At 44.4% G+C, this 22,139-nt stretch overlaps 1 protein-coding gene across 1 annotated transcript in view; it reads left to right on the top strand.

Moving 5' to 3' along the window:
• The window catches only part of LOC126190991 (LIM/homeobox protein Lhx3), a 202,036-nt gene that overhangs the window by 60,407 nt on the left and 119,490 nt on the right, over positions 1 to 22,139 (top strand). The gene's annotated exons all lie outside the window — the stretch shown is intronic.

The raw sequence follows: 22,139 nt of genomic DNA, 5'->3' as shown, positions 1-22,139 counted from the left end.
GAATATGTTTAAAGATTCTGCAGTAGACAGTAGTTAGAGATATCGGTCTATAATTCTGTGGATCCGTTCTTTTACTCTTCTTATATACTGGAGTCACTTGCGCCTTTTTCCCGGCGCATGGGACATTGTGTTGGGCGAGAGATTCGTAATAAATGCAAGCTGCGTAAGGGCCCAGTGCCGTAGAGTACTCTTTGTAAAATCGGACTTGGATTCCACTCGGACTTGGTGATTTATTTGCTTTCAAATCTTCCAGTTGTTTCTCTACGGCAGTGGTGATTACCAGTATATCGTCCATACGGGAGCCTGTCCGATGGTCAGATGACGGTACGTTTGTACGACTCTGCTGTGTGAACGATTTCTTGAACATGAAATTTAAAACTTAAGCATTATACTGTGGCCTGGAGTGGGTAAAGGCGTACGCTACAAAAGATGATCATTATACCATATAGTCGTTGTAAATGATTAGAGGGACACATATGTACTGGAAGAATTAATAAGGTCTGACGTAAGTGGTGCAGCAGTAGTGGACTTTCCGCTCGTACCCCGTCTGCTTATTTAGCGACTTTCTCTGCTTGATGTACACCTTCCATCACACACACACACACACACACACACACACACACACACACAGTGGTCTCGTAATAGCTGAACTGTTATTCCGTCATGAGATAACATTTTTTAACCTCGAAATGGTGATAGTAAATGGACCCGTCCAGAGAAACCATACATTGAGTATATGTTACAAAAGTGGAGGGAACAAGTCGTTCGTTTTTATTTTTTCGTGGGAAATTAAGCTTCACAATATTACTCATTGTCCCACAGAACTGACACAGGATTTTTGACGTAAACAGCATACAAAATAGTTTATTTACCACCCTAATATATTTCTACAGTTCGTCATTAGACCTATTAACAAATACTGCTTTTTCTGATACCTCTTCTTAGAGCATCACCATTCCAAGAAACTTGAACTACAGCAAAAAAACTGCTCACTTCTCATCATCAACAAAACTTGAGAAAAGTTGATTTCCATGTGACTACCTGTCCGAAAGTGAAATTATTGTTTTGGAGCTGGAAGTGCCACTTTTCTGAATAGAGTAATAAAGAGTAGCAGCTTACTATTATTTATCGTTGCTGTGAGAAATTATCTGTGCACAACAGCTTCTCATACATTAAAATTTCGCGCTGCTGTCGCATTCTGCTTTTCTGTGCAGGAATTCCATCACAGGATCCCTTTATCATTCTTCCCAAACCACAAATAATTAAAATCTGGCGTTGATGTGTGATCGGGTGCTTCACACTATACCGTCCAGAACTGTTCACAGCAGGGGCACACCCAAGCGTTGTGACTTCCAACTACAATATCTACATCTATAACTACATGGCTACTCTGCAAATCACAAATTGTTCAAATGGCTCTGAGCACTATGGGACTTAATTTCTGAGGCCATCAGTCCCCTAGAACGTACAACTACTTAAACCTAACTAACCTTAGGACATCACACACATCCATGCCCGATACAGGATTCGAACCTGCGACCGTAGCGGTCGCGCGGTTCCAGACTGTAGCGCCTAGAACCGCTCGGCCACAACGGCCGGCTGCAAATCACACTTAAGTGCCTGCCAAAGAGTTCATCAAATCACCTTCACAATAATTCTCTATTATTCCACTATGTAGCAGCCCGAGGACAAAACGAACACCTATACATTTCCATGCGAGCTGTGATTTCCATTATTCTGTTACGATGACCATTTCTCCTTACGTAGGCTGACGTCGATTTTCTCACTCGGAGGAGAAAGTTGGTGATAAAAATTTCGTGAGAAGCTCCCACCGCTACGAGGAACGCCTTTGTTTTAATAAAGTCCATCCCAAATCCTTTATCACGTCCGTGACACTCCCTCCTCTATTTTTCGATAATACAAAACGTGCTGTTCTTCTTTGAACTTTCTCGATGTACACCGTTAATCCTATCTGGTAAGGATCCCACACTGCACAGCAGAACTCTCCTCACACTTTTCGTTATTTAGGGTCAATTACCAATTTTCGCACCAAACAGTAGCCGATAAACGACAGCATCACCTGCAAACAACCTAAGGCGGCTGCTCAGATTGTCTCTTAAATCGTTTATATAGATAAGGAACATCGGAGGGCCTTTAAACTACTTTGGGGAACAACAGAAATCACTTATTATTTACTCGATGACTTTCCGTCTGGCAAGAAATCACGTATCCAGTCGCATAACTGAGACGATGTTCCATAAGCACTCAATCTGATTACAGGCAGCTTGTGAGATACAGTGTAAGAGCCTTCTGGAAATCAAGAAATACAGAACGGATTTGAAATCCCTTGTCGTTAGCACTCAACTCCTTGTTTGAGTACAGTGTTGTGTTGCACAAGAACGATATTTTCTAAATCCGTGTTGACTATATCTTAATAGACCGTTCTTCTCGAGGTAATTCATAATATTGGAACACAACATAAGTTCCAAAATCGTGCTGCATATCGACGTTAATAATACGGGATAATGTAGTGGAATACACCTAGTGCCTATCTTGACAAATACTGTATGGCGAAAGCTGTGGTTCCAGTTTCAATAACTTTTGTCTAACTTCCGTTGGAAGTTTATTATTTAAGTGTAACATTCGGTCTAGATATCGTCCATCTGTCTATAAAATTTGGCGTCATAAGAACAGCATAACAAAAATGTGAAGCAGCCAAAATACATGTCGGATATCAACATAATTTCGTATACGTACACAACATCCATATCCACCCCTACATCGATTACTGTGCAATTCATCTTCAGTGGCTGGCATAGGGTTCTTCGAAACAGCTTCAGACTATTTCTCTACCTTCCCACTCGCTAAAAGCGCGTGGGAAAATCTTTCTATACGAGCTCTGATTTATCTTATTTCGTTGCGATGATCATTTCTCCGTATGAAGATTGATGACAATAAAATATTTTCACTTTAAAAATAAATTAAAAACTGTTTTGACCGTAATAAAATATTTGTTTGGAATGTTTGTAATCCGTTTTTAAAATACCTTATCCAGAAGCTGTTTTTCTCCACGAGAATTACAAATTTTTCCACGTTCAGAGGAGAAAGGTGAAGACAGAAATTTCGTGAAAGGATCATGCCGGAACGATAAACTCCAAAGCGAGCTACCCTTCTTTGTCTTTTTCGGTGTCCTCCGTTAAACCTATATGGTAAGGATTCCATTCTGCACAGAAATAATCTAGCAGAGGACGAATAATTGTAGTATAGGCAGTCTCTTTAGTGGACCTATTGCTTCTTCTAGGTGTCCTGCCAATCAAAAGCAGTATTTGGTTTGCCTTCTCCACAACGCTATGTAATCAAAAAAATGGTTCAAATGGCTCTGAGCACTATGGGACTCAACTGCGGAGGTCATTAGTCCCCTAGAACTTAGAACTAGTTAAACCTAACTAACCTAAGGACATCACAAACATCCAAGCCCGAGGCAGGATTCGAACCTGCGACCGTAGCGGTCTTGCGGTTCCAGACTGCAGCGCCTTTAACCGCACGGCCACTTCGGCCGGCTGCTATGTAATCTATTTTAAGTTGTTCGTAATTATAATTCCTAGGTATTTAGTTGAATTGGCAGCGTTTAAAATTGCGTCACTTATCGTGTAACCGAAATTTAACGAATTTCTTTTTGTACTGATGTGATAAGCTCACATCTTTTCTTACTCAGAGGCAACTGCCGTTTTTCGCCCCCTACAGATAGCGTTGAAATTATTTTGCAGTTGGTTTTAATCTTCTGATGATTTTATTATACGGTAAATGACAGCATCATCTGCAAAAATCTAAGAGGGCTTCTCAGACTGTCCCCTAAATCGATGGTACGGTTTAGGAACAGCAGAGGGCCTATAACACTTCCTTGGGGGACGCCGGATATCACTTCTGTTTCACTCGATGGTTTCTGCCGATTATGAGTACTGTGACCTTTCTGACACGAAATCACAAATCCAGTCGCAAAGCTGAAATGATACTCCATAGCCACGCAACTTGATTAGAAGCCTCTTGCGAGGAACGCTGTCAAAAGCCTTCTGGACACCTATAAAAATGGAACGAAGTTTAGATCCCCTGTCGATAGTATGCATTACTTTGTACGAATAAAGAGCTAGCTGTTGTTCATAAAAACGGTATTTGTTTTGACTATATTGCAACAAGCCGGCTTTTTTTTTCAAGATAATTCATAATGTTCAAACACTGTATATTTTCGATAATCCTACTGCAAATCGACGTCGGTGATGTGGGTTTATAATTCATCGTATTACCCCCATTTCCTTTTTGAGAACTGGTGTGACCTGTGCAACTTTTCAGTCTTTTGGCACGGGTCTACCGTGGAACGAGCGAGTGTAAATGATTGCGGAGTATCGGACTACTGTATCAGCAAACTCTGAAAGAAGTATTGGCATAGGCGGGTGTGTAAATGCTTTGAATTTCAATTCTCTGTGACAGGTAGTTCGATTACAGGAGTGCATTCCATTGTTCGTGTTGAAGTGTTGTTGCCAGAAATGGTATGATATACATGGTCCAGTCACATTTATGTGACCATCTGTCAAAAGCTGAATAACCATCTCTCCCAGCGCGGACTGCTGCAAAACGTGAAGGAAGAGAGTCTGTGAGGTTGTGGCAAGTACCGACAGGGATAGGGAGTACCGCGGCCAGCTACGCTAGGTTTCTCGGGTAAGGATCCATGCTGAAAAGACCCGATCGAGGTGGTCCCATAGATTTTCGTTTGGATTTAAATCCAGGGAGTTTGGTGGCGAGGGCAATATTTTAATCTCATCCTGGTGTTCTCAGAACCACGCTTTCTCGGATGAGGATTCATACTGAAAAGGCCCGATCGAGGTAGTCCCACATATTTTCGTTTGGATTTAAATCCAGGGAGTTTGATGGCGAGGGCACTATGTTATACTCATCCTGGTGTTCTCAGAACCACGCTAGGTTTCTCGGACGAGGATCCATGGTGAACAGGCCCGATCGAGGTGATCCCACATATTCTCGTTTATATTTAAATGTAGGGAGTTTGGTGGTGAGGGCAGTACTGTGAGTTGTGTACGTTAAACTCATTCTGGTGTTCTCGGAACCTCGCTAGGTGTCTCGGATGAGGATCCATGGTGAAAAGGTCCGAACGAGGCGGTCCCACAGATTCTCGTTTGGATTTAAATCCAGGGGGTTTGGTGGCGAGGGCATTACGTTAAACTCATCGTGGTGTTCTCAGAACCACGCACATACACTGTGAGTTGTGTGATACGTTGCATTGTCCTGCTGGTAGATGCCGTGGTGCCAAGGAAAAAAAACAAACTGCATGTAGGGGAAATATGGTCCCCAAGGAAAGATGTATACTTGTGTTGATCCACTGTGCCTTGCAGAATGACGAGATCACCCAGGGGATGCCACAAAAACACTCCGCAGGAACATGAAGCTCCCTCATCCGGCACTATTATTTCAGTGCCATACCACGGCAACAGCCATGTGTCCGATGGAGCATAAAAAGTGATTCATCTGGGAATGGCGCCTGTCGCTGCTCAATGGACGTCCAGTTGCGATACTGGCGTGCAGAATCCAGCTTTTGTAGCCATCAAACAGCAGTCAGCATGGGTGCATGACCGAGGCGCCAACTGCGGAGGCCCATATGCTGCAACGTTACCTGAACGGCTGTTGAGAAGACACTGCCGGTAGCCCCTTGGTTCGACTGGACGGTTAGTTGCTCAACAGTTGCAAGTCTATTCGCCCGTAGACATCTCTGCACCCGTCGTTCACCTATGTCATTTTTGACCTATGGTGCACCACAGTTGCCTCGCCGCCGGATTTGGACAGCGCCATTTTTCCATGCACGTCATACTTTAAAAACGGCAGTACGTAAACAGTTTACAAACTTGGCAGTTTCTGAATTGCTTGCAGCCTAGCCAAGCAATCCGGTAATCATGCCCTTTGTGAAGTCAGATAACTCGCGCGTTTCCTCATTACAAAAACGGCTGTACTGTTTTCCCATGTCCCCTCAACACACTTTATATACCATCCACTGCTAGTGCTGCCACGTACTGTCTGCGTGTATTTACTGTAGTTTGACGTTGAGCGTAGACGGTAGTCCCATTAATGTGACTCGACCGTGTACAAGGAGCATGAATTGCGCCACATGTTGAGCGATCACTGTGAAGAACTGTCCACCCCATTAGCTGAATGGTCAGCGCGTTGGATTGCCACGCCCGGGAGCCCGGATTCGATACCCGGCTGGGGAGGGAGATTTTCTCTCCTCAGGGACTGGATGTTGTGTTCTCCTCATCATCATCATTTCATCCCCATTGTCGACGCGCAGGTCGCCCAATGTGGCGTCGCACTCAATAAGACTTGCACTTGGCGGCCAAACTTCCCGTCTGGGAACTCCCGGCCACTGACGCCATACGATCATTTTCCATTTTACTGTGAAGAACACAGAGGTTCCCCGCACTTGTATGAGACAGTGTCATCAGCATTTGAAAGAGTTTGAAAGGAGCCCGATTGTGAGTCTTCATTTGGTCGGCTGGTCGAATAGTGCAATGTCCAGATTTTGCGGGCATTAGAATGTGACAGTGGTCAGATGTACTGCGTGCGCATGTGAGAGCAGACGTATTCGTCGTCAAGGTTCCGGCTAACCACGTCTGTGGGCCAGGCACATCGTAACTCCATCACATCTGCACCTGCATCCGAGAACGAGTAACGGACTCCGTGCAACCTTCTTATTGTCGTCCCACAGCATTGATCGGTTTGGAATGGCACCATTGCTGGGAAGCATGGACTGGTGATGAATGACGTCGCTTCGTGTTCAGCGATGAACCAGAATTCAGCGGTACCCCAGATGACCATCGTTGATGATTATAGTGGTGACCTGGGAAGGTCCAATTCTTCCATTGTTTTGGAGAGGCACAGCTGCCTTACTGCTGGAGTTCATGGTGTGATGAGCCATTCGTATACGACTTCAGTCGCGGGTGGTAGTGAGTGATAGGGTATTCTGACAGCGTAGCTGTATGTCGTGGACATCCTGCGCTCTCATGTGTTACATCTGAGCAGTCAGTATTGTGGTGCCATTTTTCAACAGGACAATGCTCGACCACACATGGCACATGTGTTTACGAATTGTGTGTGACGCTGAGGTACTACTGTGGCCAGTTAGGTCCCCAAGAACTGTCCTCAATGAAACATCTGTACGACCAGCTCGGACCTCACCTTTCTCCCAATGACATAACCAAGATACCAAGGATCAGTTACAGAAGTTGTGGGCCAGCTTGGATCAGGAGAGGATTCAATGGCTTTATAACATCCTTTTCAACAGAATCAGTGCATGCATCCATGCTGGAAAAGTTAAGTTATCATGTCGATAAGTGTGCCAAGCTTCTTGTAAATGAGACACGATTTTGTAATCACTGAAATAACATCACGTATCCTCTAAGCCCGTGATGTTTCATTTCGTTTCATCCTCCCCTTATAAGTACTTCATTTTTTTTTTTTTTTTGTCAGGCAATTTATTTAGTCGAAATCTTCTGTTATTCGGCGAGACCACGATTATGGGCTCACACTATGGGCTTCGGCATTCGGCAGCTCTGCTGTGTTTGTGCCAGCCTGGGCATCACGGAAACTGTGCCAGTGGAACAGGTGGTGGGCGTTGCTCTTTCCGTGTGAATGAGCGTGACGTGGCTGGTGGCAGGTTGTGAGCTGTGCTGACTGCAGCGGAGGTCAGCGATTGTTCAGCGCTAAGAGCCGTGAAACTCACTGTGCAGGCAGCATCGAGAGGCCATTCCGGATGTAACGTTGGGCGTAGCAGTACGTTCACATGCAGGGTGGCCAAAATAAAACTCACGGAAAATATTTCATGCGTCTTAATATAGGCAACCCAACTTACATCATCCACCCTGGTTGCTGATGATAGACGTTTCGTTGCCTATCTTACGTTGCATGAAATATTTTCCGGCCCAGTTTTATAAGGAGTGATCGAAAAGTTTCCGTTTGAGGGAGCTGCTGCAGCGTATATGCAACAGGCCACGACTATGGTGACGTTATTACCAATTGCGTCCAAATAGGACAAATGTGCTGTTATTCTTTTCTTGGCTGCCACACTACAAACACCAGTAGACATCTATCGGAGAACGAAGAATGTATATGGGGCAGCATGCCTGTCGGAAACCACCGTTGTACAATGGTACGCCAAGGGATGCTGCTGCTTCATAATAATCTACTTCATCTGCTTCATAATAATCTACATCTACATTACACTCTGCAAGCCACCTAATGGTGAATGATGGAGGGTACTTCTGGTACCACTAAATGGTCCCTCCCCCCCCCCCCACCCTGTTCCACTTGCGAATGGTTAAAAAAAATGGTTCAAATGTCTCTAAGCACTATGGGACTTAACATATGAGGTCATCAGTCCCCTAGACTTAGAACTACTTAAACCTAACTAACCGAAGGAGATCACAGACATCCGTGCCCGAGGCAGGATTCGAACCTGCGACCGTAGCATCAGCGCGGTTCCGGTCTGGAGCTCCTAGAACCGCTCGGCCACAGTGGCTGGCATTTGCGAATGGTGCTTGGGAAGAATGACTGTTGATAAGCCCCTGTGTTGAATATCAATTTCTCAAATTTTCTCGTCTTGGTTATTGCGTGATATATGTGGGAGAGGAAGTAATATGTTGCTCGAATCTTCCTGGAACTTGCTCTCTCGAAACTTCAATGCTAAACCTCTAGGTGATGCACAACGCCTCTCTTGTAACGTCTGCCAGTGGAGTTTGTTGAGAATTCTGCAACGCTCTCGCGCCAATCCCGTGACAAAATGCGCTGCTCTTAGCTGGATCTTCTCTGTCTCTCCTGTCAGTCCTACGTCGCAAACGTCATGATGCAGAAATTACGCCAACTCAAGTAGCAGACAGTCGAGCACTCGCCCTGTAATCCTGATCTCTCCCAGTGCGATTATCACGCCTTTGGTCCCTTAAAAAAGGCCTTGAATGGTCGACGATTCACGTCGGATGTAGATGTTCAGCAGGCAGTTACGGACTTCTACAGGCAGTAGACAAGTTTTACAAAACGAGTATCTTCAACCAGGTGCGTCAGTGGGGTGACTGCCTCAATGCTCATGGAGATATTGCCTGATTGGCATACCAATTCTGGCCTAAGCGACCACCGAATGAAAACTTCTTGATTGTCCCTTATATTTTACTCCACCCTGTAAAAAATCATACCGGTAACTACTCTTTACAGCTATCGCTGTCGGTCTAAAGTAGATCTTCAACGCAATTAGGAGGGTGTATATTATCTGGCTGATCTTTACAGAACCCCGGAATGATCTGAATCGAATCATTGCATAAATGTAATAACTGACAATATATGTGTGAGATAAAGCGACTGGAGGTGTATACACACAGAACCCTAACAAGAGAACCGTCCGCCCCTGGCAGAACTGCCAAAACAGGACCCCCCCCCCCCCCAGATTAAAACTACCCTTTCTTCTACGCAAATTTAGCAAGTTTTATAATTTTGTAAACAGGTTTATCAAAAATAAAACACATGCGAACCCGAAAGCTCAGCTATATTGGATACAAGAATTAAACAATTACACGGTTAGCCATTTACCACAGTGGATAGCAAATATATTTCATACTTTCGATAATTTAGCATGTTTCGGAGTATTATTCGCGCTACAGTAACAACAAAATTCCTAACACTCCCAGTGGTATTACTACACCAGATGCTCGAGTAATGGAGCCAATGACCAATAGCAAAGTGTACGTTTGTTTACACAAGCGTTCAATTTGGATGAACGGATTATAGATGGCTATAGGCACGGTGACTAACACCTACCGGCAATATTATGAAACAGCTACAGAACGCTTATTCTTGAATTTTTTATTTATTTAAACAGTAGGTCGTAACAACGGAAATTTGAGAGAGCGAAAGAAATAGCGGGAAGGGAAAGTAAATTATATATCGCTTCCACACTGTTCTGTTGCTTCCTCCACCGTCGCGTCTCGCTCCAGTCTTATCGGCAGAAATAAGCCAAAGTCGGAAGACTTCGGTCAAATAGTGTACATCAGTGATCACGCCCGGCTTCGTCCGACTAGCACAATGCATCCACAACCGAACGACTTGCCTGGTGTTGCGGTAATAGATTATAGTTATACACAAACCTTCCGCGCGAATCAGCCTATTGGTGAAAACCGTATCAAAACCCCTACAGTAGTTTCTGAAATCAGTTGTCATATATAGACAGAAAATTGCGGTGCGGGACTTTAATTCGTGAGTGTTCAATCGATTTGCATGAAATATTTATAAATTACACACTCCTGGAAATGGAAAAAAGAACACATTGACACCGGTGTGTCAGACCCACCATACTTGCTCCGGACACTGCGAGAGGGCTGTACAAGCAATGATCACACGCACTGCACAGCGGACACACCAGGAACCGCGGTGTTGGCCGTCGAATGGCGCTAGCTGCGCAGCATTTGTGCACCGCCGCCGTCAGTGTCAGCCAGTTTGCCGTGGCATACGGAGCTCCATCGCAGTCTTTAACACTGGTAGCATGCCGCGACAGCGTGGACGTGAACCGTATGTGCAGTTGACGGACTTTGAGCGAGGGCGTATAGTGGGCATGCGGGAGGCCGGGTGGACGTACCGCCGAACTGCTCAACACGTGGGGCGTGAGGTCTCCACAGTACATCGATGTTGTCGCCAGTGGTCGGCGGAAGGTGCACGTGCCCGTCGACCTGGGACCGGACCGCAGCGACGCACGGATGCACGCCAAGACCGTAGGATCCTACGCAGTGCCGTAGGGGATCGCACCGCCACTTCCCAGCAAATTAGGGACACTGTTGCTCCTGGGGTATCGGCGAGGACCATTCGCAACCGTCTCCATGAAGCTGGGCTACGGTCCCGCACACCGTTAGGCCGTCTTCCGCTCACGCCCCAACATCGTGCAGCCCGCCTCCAGTGGTGTCGCGACAGGCGTGAATGGAGGGACGAATGGAGACGTGTCGTCTTCAGCGATGAGAGTCGCTTCTTCCTTGGTGCCAATGATGGTCGTATGCGTGTTTGGCGCCGTGCAGGTGAGCGCCACAATCAGGACTGCATACGAGCGAGGCACACAGGGCCAACACCCGGCACCATGGTGTGGGGAGCGATCTTCTACACTGGCCGTACACCACTGGTGATCGTCGAGGGGACACTGAATAGTGCACGGTACATCCAAACCGTCATCGAACCCATCGTTCTACCATTCCTAGAACGGCAAGGGAACTTGCTGTTCCAACAGGACAATGCACGTCCGCATGTATCCCGTGCCACCCAACGTGCTCTAGAAGGTGTAAGTCAACTACCCTGGCCAGCAAGATCTCCGGATCTGTCCCCAATTGAGCATGTTTGGGACTGGATGAAGCGTCGTCTCACGCGGTCTGCACGTCCAGCACGAACGCTGGTCCAACTGAGGCGCCAGGTGGAAATGGCATGGCAAGCCGTTCCACAGGACTACATCCAGCATCTCTACGATCGTCTCCATGGGAGAATAGCAGCCAGCATTGCTGCGAAAGGTGGATATACACTGTACTAGTGCCGACATTGTGCATGCTCTGTTGCCTGTGTCTATGTGCCTGTGGTTCTGTCAGTGTGATCATGTGATGTATCTGACCCCAGGAATGTGTCAATAAAGTTTCCCCTTCCTGGGACAATGAATTCACGGTGTTCTTATTTCAATTTCCAGGAGTGTATATTTGTAAACCTGTTTGCCTCTGCAACCAAGCAGTCAATGCGACAGACCCTCATGCGGAGGGCACGGGTTCAGTTTCCAGTACTACTAGGGTTTTTTTTCCTTAGTGGCGGTCTGCAGCTCGTGATGCCAACTGAGGAGCTACCTGATTGGCTCCAAGGTCGGAACGTCCATAACGGCCGGGAGTGCGGTGTGCTCACCCCATGCCGCTGCATGCACATACGATGACGAATGACTGAGGATGACACGGCGGTCTTTAGACTAGCGCATGATCTTCAGAACTTGATCGCGGGATTCCCTTTCCTTTTTAGAGTTCCGTACCTCAATCGGTAAAAACGGTACCCTTATACGATCACTCTGCTGTCTGTCAGTCTCTCCGGCTGTAAAAATCATTTTCCTCAGCAACGGGTAGAAGACTTTAGTTCAAATCTATGTCATATACTTGGTGTGTAATAAACGCTGGCAGTGTAATAAACATTAGCTTGTATGTCAATGCATTCAAAAGATAAGGCCATTTATGTCACATATTTCGATACTCGCAAACTCATTCGTCAAGACATGTAGTGTACTTACCATTGGCTTAGAATCACAAAATTAGGCAAGAAACAAGGTTCCATTGGACGAGTAAAGGAAAAAGTTCTAAAATTACGACTTCGTGATAACATCACGCAAAAAACGTCTTGTCATTTGCTATCTGACTCTCTGTGTGTTCGCCCATCTGTTAAGACCCCTTTTTCTCAGGAACGGGTATACGTGTCAAGTTGGAATTTATGTCGCACACTAAAGTCTATAGTCCCTTGGAAATGTAATAAATATAAGTTTGTAAGTCAACGCAACCAAAACATAAGGCTATTTATGTCACATATTTTGATACTCGCAAACTCACTCATCAAAACCTGTAGAATACTTCCCGTTTGGCCTAGAATCATGAAATTTGGCAAGAAGCAAGGTTTCACGGTATGAACAAAGGAAAAAAAATCAGAAAATTGTTAATCTGTGATTACATCACAGGAACAAAAACATTTCCTTTATATTTTGTTATCAGACTTCGGTCTTGAAACTAGAACATTGTCGAAAGTCTTGGAATCGTTAGGACCCATGTCGTGTCAGTATCAATCTCGATAACTGGAAAAATGGTCGAGATTTTCGATTGGCGGAATGTACAGAATCATCAGAGAGCGACTGTTACTCGCACACAGCCTTTTTTATTTTTTTGTACATAAACCTGCCTCCTGAATCTATCTATTGGTGGAAACAGTATCAAAATCTCTTCAGCGGTTCTTGAAATTTGGCTTTACAGACAGAAAGAAAAATGCAACAGGGAATTTTATAATTTAGTGATACGTATAGATGCTTCAGCATAGCTGCTTGCTGGCCTTTAAGGTCCTACAATAATGTAACGACGTAATAGCAAGAATTACACTGTTGGACATGAGGGAGCCCTGTAGAGGTGAAGGCTCTTCTTTGGGTTGTGTAAGTTCCTTTGGGATTCTACACTACTGGCCATTAAAATTGCTGCACCAAGAAGAAATGCAGATGATAAGCGGGTATTCATTGGACAAATACATCATACTAGAACTGACTTGTGATTACATTTTCACGCTATTTGGGTGCATAGATCCTTAGAAATCAGTACCCAGAACCACCACCTCTGGCTTTAATAACGGCCTTGATACGCCTGGGTATTGAGTCAAACAGAGCTTGGATGGCGTGTACAGGTACAGTTGCCCATGCAGTTTCGATACGATACCACAGTTCATCAAGAGTAGTGACTGCCGTATTGTGACGAGCCAGTTGCTCGCCCACCATTGACCAGACGTTTTCAGTTGGTGAGAGATCTGGAGAATGTGCTGGCCAGAGCAGCAGTCGAACATTTTCTCTATCCAGAAAGGCCCGTACAGGACCTGCAACATTCGGTCGTGCATTATCATGCTGAAATGTAGAGTTTCGCAGGGATCGAATGAACGGTAGAGTCACGGGTCGTAACACATCTGAAGTGTAACGTCCACTGTTCAGGGATCGAATGAAGGGTAGAGCGACGGGTCGTAACACATCTGAAGTGTAACGTCCACTGTTCAAAGTGCAGTCAATGCGAACAAGAGGTGACCGAGACGTGTAACCAATGGCACCCCATACCATCAAGATGGGTGATACGACAGAATGGCGATGACGAATACACGCTTCCAATGTGCGTTCACGGCGATGTCGCCAAACACGGATGCGACCATCATGATGCTGTAAACAGAACCTGGATTCATCCGAAAAAATGACGTTTTGCCATTCGTGCACCCAGGTTCGTCGTTGAGTACACTATCGCAGAAAAAAAATGGTTCAAATGGCTCTGAGCACGATGGGACTTAACATCTGAGGTCATCAGTCCCCTAGAACTTAGAACTACTTAAACCTAACTAACCTAAGGACATCACACACATCCATGCCCGAGGCAGGATTCGAACCTGCGACCGTAGCGGCCGCGCGGTTTCAGACTGTAGCGCCTAGAACCGCTCGGCCACTACGGCCGGCTACACCATCGCAGGCGCTCTTGTCTGTGATGCAGCGTCAAGGGTAACCGCAGCCATGGTCTCCGAGCTGATAGTCCATGCTGCTGCAAACGTCGTCGAACTGTTCGTGCAGATGGTTGTTGTCTTTGCAAACGTCCCCATCTGTTGACTCGGGGATCGAGACGTGGCTGCACGATCTGTTACAGCCATGCGGATAAGATGCCTGTCATCTCGACTGCTAGTGATACGAGGCCGTTGGAATCCAGCTCGGCATTCCGTATTACCCTCCTGAACCCACCGATTCCATATTCTGCTAACAGTCATTAGATTTCAACCAACGCGAGCAGCAATGTCGCGATACGATAAACCGCAATCGCGATAGACTACAATCCGACCTTTATCAAAATCGGAAACGTGATGGTACGCATTTCTCCTCCTTACACGAGGCATCACAACAATGTTTCACCAGGCAACGCCGGTCAGCTGCTGTTTCTGTATGAGAAATCGGTTGGAAACTTTCCTCATGTCAGCACGTTGTAGGTATCACCACCGGCGCCAACCTTGTGTGAATGCTCTTAAAAGGTAATCATTTGCATATCACATCATCTTCTTCATGTCGGTTAAATTTCACGTCTGTAGCACGTCATCTTCGTGGTGTAGCAATTTTAATGGCCAGTCGTGTGCTTGGACGAAATGACATCCTGACAACAGAGTGCGTTTAGAGTAAGGGACTGAGGGAAAAGCTTCTCGTAGACAGAAGATGGGAACTCGAACAGTAGCAAAACTCAGGTACTCATCCCGGTTAATTCTTACACCTTCCTTTATTGTTTTTTTTATTACTGGTTATTTCTTGCGCCTCGTTCCCTGTCACCGCCCCCTCCCCTATGCCTGCGCCCTTGGCAGGGCCTATGTCGGCACCCTCTCGGTACGGCACTCTTTACACACATGTCTAGTAAAAATGTAATCGGGATTTGAAAGCGCTGTAGAAACTTTTACCTCACCTTACTATGGCAATTTTGGGATGACCAGGCAGATCCGTGGGCTGCTTTAGTGCTATTAATTCATACATCTTATTGACACAGATTTGTCTGTTATATTGTTGATGTTATTATCATCATTTGCAAAAACTCTAAAAATGTTATTGTGTTGGTGTTATTAGTATTATTATTTTATTTAGCATCTTTCAAGGACAATACCACTTTTATTCTTCATCCCTTTTTCTTCCCTTATTATGCTTCATTAGTCTTTCATTTTGTCACGCTCCTTTTCCTGCAATTGAACCTCTTTCCGCTAGATTTCTCGTGCTGTCTATCACGGAATCCTTTCATTTTGAATACTTTTGTTCTGAGAATTTCTCCTTCTGCCTTTTCTAGTTACCGTGTTTGGTTGCTTTCCAAATCATCTAATCTCCCAAACTTTTAATTCACTGCCAGACGTTCATCCAACTATAAGGACTTCAGTTTCACTATCATACTCTAGTGTTCCAATCTCAGATCTTTATATAACTATCTTTGATTGTGGGTTTCCTTTATATTCGATTTTCCTAAATATATCTCTTCATGCATTTCTCTCGAGACTTAACATTTTTATTTTTTTCTATGCAGTCAGGTTTTGTTAATTAAAAAATTGGAACGTAGTTTTTTTTTGACAAATATAAAGTATTAGATATCCCTAAACATGCTCCTTTCCCGCTCTAGCTCTACATTTGGTGTGTATTCAGAAAGCATGCAAGAAAATGCTAGACACTTTCTTTCAGTATACTGTAGTTGTTATTTCTTCCATACTCTTTTATTTTTGTATTCCAGATATTTTTCCGAGACGTACCTGAGTGTGAGGTAGATTGGATCCTTTTCTCCGTGGATTCGTTTTAGTCCACTTTGACCATTGTTTGGTGGCGACTTCATTCTCTGGCAGTATTTCCCAAACAGTGATATTTTTGGTTTGCATAGGTTACTGCTGGAAATATCAGATCAGCTTGTACAATCCTTTTCTAAATCATTTTTGACCTACTGGATCCAGGATATAATTGTAATCTGTTCTACGTACGTTGAAATTTTGTAAGTCAGTATCGTTGTTGGGAGTCTGTGGATATTCCCATAAAATTTCACTTTTCTTTTTCTTACGTCTACTGCGAAACGCAGTAGTTTCTCGATTGTTCTTCGAGATTATAGTCTGTACACATCTTCTTTTCTTAGAATTTTGCGTTCTTCTTTTAGGTTGTATTCCAGATCACCTTTTCTGTGGAGTGCAAGCGTTTCGCTAGCATACACGACGCCAGGCTTAATAATTTTTTTGTAGCGCCTGATTTTCGCCTGTAACTACGTACGTTTCTGTTGTAGATATTGTAGATTTTGCCGCAAGTTTTGCAGCCGAATTTTCTTTGCCATTTTGTCCCCCCCCCTCCCCCTGTAGATTCAATTATTTCGCCTTCAAGTACGGAACTCTCTCGATTTATTCATGTTTTGTGATCAGTGTTTGAGTAGGATGTTATGAGCAGAACGAAGCATATTTGGAGGCCATCTCTTTCAGAGCAGTCCTTGAGAGTCTTTATATGTTTAACTGCTGCCGTCTCGTCGTCTGCTAGTATCGCAGATCATCCGCAGAAGTCAGACTAGAATCTGGATGTCATTTTTAGATCTTCCAAGTAGTACGGATTTCCATCGGTTTTAGTTTTTTAGTTTCTCTTCCCTCTATTGGATGACGTTATCCAAAACTAAATTCAAAAGAGTAAGAAGAAACGGCCCTGCTGAACACTAGTTTTGATGAAGAAAGTTCTTATATATCTATGAATTTTACTTCGGGGGTTAAGTTGGTGATCTATTAAATTGAGGATTTTCGGGTTGAGTCCTTGTTCTTTGAGGATGATAAAGACGCAGTCATAAGCCTTCTTTAAGTCCACAAAGGAACGTTTGATCTGGTAGTTCCTGAGCACCTTGTATTTTAATTTTACTTGTAAATTTAATATCCGTTCTTGAACAGTGCGGAAGACGGTTTCGTGTTCGCCACTTTCGTAATAGAATTGATCCTGAACTCTTCGGAGGAGGCAAGCTGACAGAATTTCGTAACTTGCAGAGGGGAGATTCCTTGATAATTATTTAATTGCGTTTTGTTGCCTTTTTTCTGCAGTGAGTGAACAGAACGCATTTCTAGTCTTCGCCTAATTGTGCGAGTTCTCTGAGAGGATTTGGTCCAACATTTTTCAGTAGTTTTGCAGTGATATCATCTTCTCCCGAAGCTCTGAAATTTTTGAGTTTGAAGATTTGCCTGTGAATCTCTTTTTGTGAGTGAGGTAGAGATTCGATCTGGGTGTAAGTGATTTCCTTATGGAATTCTGAGTAGGATTCGGAGAAGCTGAGTTCGGAAGAACATTTTGCCAGTTCCCAAAAGTTCTGATTGGTCAACGTAACTTTTCCGTTTTTGTTTTATAAAACATAAATTTTGAAGGGTACATCCTCGGATTATTCATGCAAAAGTTGTAAAGAAATCTCTCGTGTTGTAGTTGCGATAATTCCCTTCGATGGAGTCCAGTTGTTCCTTCGTATATTTCGTCTTGGTTTGTCGCATGGTTTTCGTCGCTTGTTTCCTGATTTCATTGAAATGCTGTTTATTTTCTGGTGATTTCTTACTGTTATACTTAACGTAACGTTCTTTGCTTTCTTTTGGCACTTTTTCACATTTTGAATGTTAAGTTCTATTTCAGTATGATTAATTTTTTGGTCTTTTGTGTGATAAATGAGTATGCTCAAATGGAGTGGGCAAGTCTGGTGGCCCCCATGTAATTTACGAGAGGTGAAGACCATATGCCATCAGCGGACTGATACGCCCCTTTCATTTAGCTATTCTTGCATAGTGACACAAACGAAAGCAATACAAACACTATTTACAGTCATGTACAATATGCAGAAACATTAGGTACAAGGGAGGGTGCAGCATGGCCAATTCATCCTGTATTCTTCCAACAGACAGGTACCAAGCGTGTAGGCTCCTACAGCCTTAGCTAGTCGGGTAGTTTCATAAACTGGGATACGTTTGTAAGATTTTCAGTTCGCCTGAAACAAGTACAGGCACATTATTCTTGTACCGTGTGAGGACGCAGTCAGTCGAAACAGTTTCATCTTATTTAGCGAACGCTCCATCGAACTAGAAAAGACTTTTCATGAAAAGTTGTCAGGGAGCCGCGGCGTCACTTCTAGATGGGAGCCTTACACATAATGCGAGGACTGCTGATAGCGCCCCAGATTTAGCTGTTTGTAATACAGAGTGAATATGAATACTACTGACAAGCTAAGGAAGCACCGTCTGACAAGTTTGCTGAGTGGTTTAGTAAGGAGCATATTGTCGTCAGTGTCTCGTTACTGAGTAATTTCATGTTGGAATGTTCGATTTGCAGTTCCGTGCAAACAGAAATGAATAACCAAACCATTACAGCCTACTACGGACCATGTGTACGTTTATTAAGCATCTGGAGGCAGTGAATAGCCACAAATCGAAAACTAAAAATTTGAATAACCAAAGGTTACAAAATCTCGTCAGTGCAACAACCCCCAGCCAAACCTCGTTCTTACCTGCTACAATATTGTTCAGCAGCTGTTCGTTTCAGCAGAGAACTGCTTCTTTGTGGGATTACGTGACGAACCTAATTTGTGTCGGTCGTGACTCAGTGCCTTATCTGCTGCTCCAGACTTGCCCTTTCTCTTCCCACATGCGTACCAGTAGCACCCGGTGGCATCGTTCCGTATTTCTTCTCGTGGAGACTAAACGCTGAGTCGGCCGCGAAAGGAGCCCAGCTAACGGATAGAGATGTTTCTCAAAATAACTGATGGGCTGTGTGGTCCACAAGATGCGCCAAACTCCGCTGTAATGAGCGTAATTGTGTACAAGAAAATAAGATGACACTAAGAACTGAAAAAGAAACACCCAAGTTCGCTGAGATTTAATAATTTAACTAAACCAAACCTTTAGCCACCAAGATAATCTCAATAGTTTAATCATTTCTGCCGATATGTGGATGATTCTTTATAACTCTGAGACTTACAGCAGATGTACGCTTCTTTCCCAGAATCCCACCGGCATCATCATCGTCTTGCCACTACATCCTACTGCCGCTCATCCACGGGTTCCACCTGAATCCACCGCTTTCCAGCATTTCCTCCGAACACACCGCCCTCTTTCCTTCCCCGAGAACACTAACAACGTCTGATAACCTTTGTCTATCAGTTACCAGCGATAAAGGACCAACGGACAATTCCGTGTTTATTGGCAGCTGGTGTAAGCTGGTTCCCTTTAGCTACCTACTGACAAAGAGAATAGAACTTTGTTGTTCTATACGCCGATATTTCCTCTCGTCCTCACTTTATAGGAAAAAGTCGATACTTGGGCGTCCTTTTTACATATGAGGGTGCAAAGGAAAGTTCCATCGATTGGTAAAGGCAGATAGAGGTTTCGTGACTTCTTTGGATCTCCAGGCTCGCGCCGAAATCCACCGTACCCGTGCAGTCAGACTCGCATCCGTAGCCAAGGTCACTAATGGGCGCTTTTTCAGTTGCCTCGACCCAGAGGCACCTGGTTCGAATCCTCGTCGTAGGAGAAATTTTCATCGCTAGTTATAGGCCGGCGAACGGGAAAGTGGTGGCAGCGCAAGGTTCCTGATTACCAGAGCTCGTGCCAATGTGCTGGACTGAATTTCAGATTTCTCCGTACCGTCTCATTGAATGAGGGGATATAACACTGTCGATGATCGTTAAGTGGGTCGGACGGGGATGTTGAGCACCTTGGTATTGAAAGGAGTAGGCTACGTGCTGGCATCGGGTATTCTCTTATAGTATCTCTCGTCACCATCAACAACAAAAACATCGAATGAATTTTCACGAGGAGTTGATTACAAACTTGTCGGCTGATTAAAACTGTGCGCTGGATCGGTTCGAACCTGGGATCTGTGTCCTTCGTTAGGAAGCGTTCCATTGACTGAGAAAGTAGAGGAGAAGCACTGTCGAAAGTAAAGTTGCGCTTTTATAGGTCATACGGAAGTCCATTTTCTCGCGGAAGGCAAGGTTCAAGGTTCGAATACCGGTCCGGCACACATTTTCAATGTGTTACATAGTTTCAACCAAAAATACACTATACTACAAACACAAACCTTTACACACACACATTTCGCACTCACCAACATGGGACTACGACACAAGAGCACATGACCTGACATACAAGCCGCCAAAATGTCGTCAATAACGAAAAAAGCTTGCACCGAGCTGTTCAGTCAGCCAGGGAAAAAGATCATCTGTTTCTGAGACTCCAGTCGATAATTATATGGATGTGATTGAGATGATTGTTGTCACAGGCGATGAAGTTGTCCACCAGCATCCTGAGTCCGATTGTCAACAACGCGTTTCAGGGCAGTTTCTTGAGATGACTTTTGACACTGTTGTTAATTTACAATGTCTTCTCTAAAGCTCAATATGCCTTGACCTAATAAATCATTCTATAGTAAATCATTTCCTGTGTATCCGGTTATTACTAGTGCCAGCTGCTTCTCTAAAGCTCAATATGCCTGGACCTAATAAATCATTCTATAGTAAACCATTTCCTGTGTATTCGGTTATTACTAGAGCCAGCTGCCCCATACCCTGTAGCTGGTTTTATTCATGATGACAGAAGAATTTTTTTAACCTCCGCTTCTCTGGGAAGTGGAGAAATGATAGATTATGCATATTGGTACCCAAACTTTGCACATAGTGCCTGGAGTTGGATCCGAAATCGTTCGGTAGTATGTCATTGTAAAACACCATGTGGCACCACTGTTGATGGTGAGGGAGAAGAGTCTAGAGGCTGGTGTGTAAACTGAGAGGAATAGTGTTAGTGCTTCTGTGTTTCACCCACTCCCATCCTTTCATTTTCACAATCTTGAAATACTTTTTGTAGTTTTCCACCACGGCTATTTTTGACAAGTATTCTCATTATTATATCTCGTACGACTAACCAATTTCAACGTTAAGGGCCATTTTCAAGGACAGCAGGCGTCGATTTGCTGTGCAATTATCTTGTTACTAAACGCGGATATAGCCGGTCAGAGAGTGAGTACAGAACGTGCAAGCGGCTACATCCGCCGTTTAGCAACAAGATAATTGTACAACACGTCGACGCCTGCTGCCCTTGAAAATGGCCTGTAAGGCTGAAATTGGCCAGTCGTGCGAGATAGAATACAGAGAATACTTGCCGAGGAGGAGACCTTTCTTTTAACATATATACGACTGTGGTACCCCACACGAAGAAAATGATTTCCATAATCAGTCGCAATAACACCAACGCAGCTCTATACCACACAAGCACTCATCACAGTTATCTACACGACATAGATGCACTTTCGACACTACGCTAAGTGCAGAAGTGAGTCACAGTGATTGTGTTCAAAGTAAACATTTTGGGGTGGGGGGTGAGGGAGGTTACCATATCTTGTTTGATACGATGATAGGACGCGCCACAACTTCCACTCCTTCTCTTCGTCCCCAAAAAAGGAATTACACCAGATATCCACAGATGTTCATTGGATACATCTCATTCTCTGTCTTCTGTAGTTTTTGTCCTGTAGTATGTTTAAAGGTATTCCCTGGCGTCTGAAGACATGTTTTCTCATGCTGTCCCTTTTTGTAATCTACGTTTTTCAGAGATTCCTTTCGCCTCCGATTCTACTCAGAACATCCTCATTTATTATCTTATCGGTCCACTTAATTTTCAGCATTCTCTAGTACGACATCTCAGATGCTTCACTTGTCCTCTGTCCGCCGCCGGTAGCTGAGTGGTCAGCGCAACTGAATGTCACTCCTAAGGGTCCTTGTTCGATTCCCGGCTGGGTCGGAGATGTTCTCCGCTCAGGGACTGGG

This window comes from Schistocerca cancellata, chromosome 6 (assembly GCF_023864275.1).
Source record: "Schistocerca cancellata isolate TAMUIC-IGC-003103 chromosome 6, iqSchCanc2.1, whole genome shotgun sequence".
NCBI classification, from domain to species: Eukaryota; Metazoa; Arthropoda; class Insecta; order Orthoptera; family Acrididae; genus Schistocerca; species Schistocerca cancellata.
This window is presented reverse-complemented; position numbering and strand designations above follow the sequence as displayed.